Source organism: Tupaia chinensis, unplaced genomic scaffold (assembly GCF_000334495.1).
Source record: "Tupaia chinensis unplaced genomic scaffold, TupChi_1.0 Scaffold143996_1, whole genome shotgun sequence".
Lineage (NCBI taxonomy): Eukaryota > Metazoa > Chordata > Mammalia > Scandentia > Tupaiidae > Tupaia > Tupaia belangeri.
This window is the reverse complement of record NW_006203847.1, coordinates 2,199,457-2,203,124: the sequence shown is the minus strand read 5'-3', so window position 1 is coordinate 2,203,124 and position 3,668 is coordinate 2,199,457.

The window sequence follows — 3,668 nt, the reverse complement described above, 5'->3', positions numbered from 1 at the left end:
GGAATGGAGGAGAAGGGATTGTGGCATGGCCATCCCCCTGGGCAGTGATTTTTCACTTTCTGTCTCTCTGTCTCTCTCTGTCTTTCTGGTGATTGCACACACCCTATAGCAAAAACCTCTCCCCCAAAATTTTTGTATAAAAATGCCAGAACACTTCAGGTATAATCATGAAGCTTTTAGACTTTTTGAAATACTGGTACTGGACCAGCAGGTTAAGACACCTGTATCCCACATGGGTGACTGAATGGTTTGAGTCCTGGATCTGGTAGCTTGAAAAACACATCGAGCACATGCACATGCATGCACAAAATCCCAAAAGGAGAATGTGGAAGGATTGTGGCATAGCCATCCTCCCTGAGGGTGATTTCTCACTTTCCCTCTCTCTGTCTCTCTCTGGTGAGTGCACATGCCCTATAGCAGTCTAAAAAATAAAAATAAAAAATAACATTGAGACCTACCATAACAGAAATAAGAAAACTTGTTGTATCAAACAAACCACTTCAGATGGTAGATATTTCAAAAAATGTTATAGTTACCATTCTACTACTAATGTTTGTGCAAACTTTTTTTTTTGAGAAGTTTTTTCACTATAGGGCACGTGCACTCGCCAAACAGAGAGAGACATAGAGTCAGAAAACGAGAAATCACCCCCCAGGGGGCGATGGTCACACTGCAATCCCTTCTCCTCCATTCTCCTCTCGGAATCTTGGGCACGCACGCACACGCGCTCCGTGAGTTTTAAGCCACCGGGTCCAGGACGCGAGCCGTGGTCGACTACGTGGGAGTCCAGTGACATAGCCATTACGCTAACTGCTGGTTCCCTGTGCGAACTATTTTTAACACCATCACCACCAAAATATTTATTTTAGAATAAGAAATTGAACTTACTCTTCAAACTTAGAAAAAAAAGACTGGAATAGGTGATCCTTCAAGGTTAGAGTCTAAGAAATAATCATCTCAAAATGATTATCAGTATAGTTAGTGGCAAGTATAAACTTTAGAGTTTATAAGTACTTGCTGGGGATAAGCAGGTGAAGTAATGGTTACATCACTGGTTCAAGTCCGGGACCCAGTGGCTTAAAACTCACGCTGGGCACGTGTGCATGCATGCCCAAACTCCCTAGAGGAGAGTGGAGGAGAAGGGATTGTGACATGACTATCCCCCCTGGGGGGGGGGTCATTTGTCACTTTCTGTCTCTGTCTCTCTGGTAAGTGCAGGTGCCCTATAGCAAAAATTCCTCTTATAAAAGTAGTTGCTGAATGACTTCTGTGGTTATGAATCTGAATTAGGCTCACTTTTGAAAAAGTCAGTTATTGTAAATTAAATTTCTGCAAATTTTTTTTCTGTATGTAAATGATGTATTTGTAATAATAAGATTAAATAAAATTGTTAAATTCAGAATTAATAAAATGCCATCTGGTAACCTTGTGGCTCTATGATATAGAAAAAAAGTGTTACAGTTAATGTGTTAGGTATTATTTTTCATTAATTATTCAGTGTGATTTAATTTTTCTAGTGTGGAATATAAAAGTAAATAACTAACTTGAATTTTACATCATTTTTCTGCAACTCAATTGAAAGAGAAGACTACTGAGGCAGGAGAACTTGTTTCTAGACCTATTCTACTGTAATTTTGTGACTTTCTTGAGGAGTTTATACCAAATCTTTTAGGTCCCTAGCCTATCTGTGGTTCAGAGCTTCTGTCCAACATGCACTTTAAGAATTGATTGTTTACATATTATATTCCTTTAGAACTGAACAGAGAGATCTTTTGGATTAGGTTACAGATTGTGATGTTCCACGTCTCAGGCACATTAACTAAGTTTTCTTAGAGAAATTCTCAAAAATAAAATATTATCTTTTGTCCTTTTTTTTCTGAGATCATTTTTGTGACAATCACACTAACTACCTAGGGTTTGCCCCAGCCCAAAATTAAGGTAGAAAAAGTTAATTTTCTTTTCCTTTGAAATAACTGTATTCTGAAATAAATGCCAAAGTATTTTACATAAAATAATTAGAGGTTTGATTTTAGGCCATGGACAAATCATCTTTTATTACAACAAATTAAGCAGTTTTACATCTTAAATTTGGTTACTGAATGTTATAGCAAAAATATGAAGACTGAATTGAGATTTATTATTTTATGTATTCCACCCCAAAATGCTGAAATGAAAAAAAAAACCACACAACTATAAGATTATCTTTAGGTTGTGGGTATAAAGTATACATGAAACATATAAATTTAGTATTTAGACTTTGGGTCCTATCTTCAAGATATAATGATACATTTGCAAATGTTCCAAAATTAAAATATCATAAATCCAAAACACTTCTGGTCCCAAGAATTTTATATAAGGAATATTCAACCTGTATATGCAGAAAAAACTAACATCTAAAATGTGATTAACATTTACATTCAAGCAAGAAAATGAATTTCATTAAAAAATTTCTAACATTTGGGTCCTATCTTCAAGATATAATGATACATTTGCAAATGTTCCAAAATTAAAATATCATAAATCCAAAACACTTCTGGTCCCAAGAATTTTATATAAGGAATATTCAACCTGTATATGCAGAAAAAACTAACATCTAAAATGTGATTAACATTTACATTCAAGCAAGAAAATGAATTTCATTAAAAAATTTCTAACATTAAAACTTCAATTTTTCTTAACCTTGTAGTAAAATATGCAAAATATCCCCACACACCATCTTAACACATATTCATGCTATATTCATAATTCTCCTCAACATCATTCCAGTTATGGGGTATGCCAACCAGAGTTTGAAGAATTGGGCACTATGACATATTAAAAGAAAATAACTACAATAAAAAATGTGATATTACCTGCAATCCAATGATAAAGACACAACAAAATACACAGACACATTGACAAAGACACACACACACACACACACACACACACACACACACAAATGACAAAGACTTACAAATATGTATAAAAATATTGACTGCTTAGATATAAACTTGTTAAATTTAATACTGTGTTGATGATATTAAATATTATCAGTAAATACTCATAGGTAATCAACTGATCAAAATTTCGGCTAAATAACACCATTAAGAAATGCCACTTGTGAGTATATGTAAGCTCTATCGTATACTGGTAATGGTCATATATTTGTGAAAATATTTACTAGTGCTTTGTTGAAAAATTCAAATTGTGAAATTCTAATACACTTAAGAATTTCAAACAGGCTAACATTCACTGAAAGTCATTATAGACTAATAAAAGATGTTGAAGTAGATAAATGATTTAAGTTGGTAAAGGGGATTCAAAAAAGGCTTTAATTGATGAATTTCATAATTAGTGTTTCCTAATTGGATCCTTGTCATTTACTGTCATTGGGATGACTGTAAGGTTTTGAGAAGAGGTTGATGAGATTAAATATAATGATTGTGTTAAAACAGAAAAAAATCATGAAAAAGAGTTATTATTCTAGGTAGAGAAAATGCTCCCTAATCTCTGTAATGTGCCAGAAGGGAATTGGCTTTGTGTTAGCAGAGGACATGAGCAAAGAAATGCTAAAATGGCATAATACTTACTATATACTTTTCAAAATATTTAACTTAATATTAACTACATAATCCATAATGCAACTTTTATTAACTAAAACCACACAACCGCATATAAAGATAAAA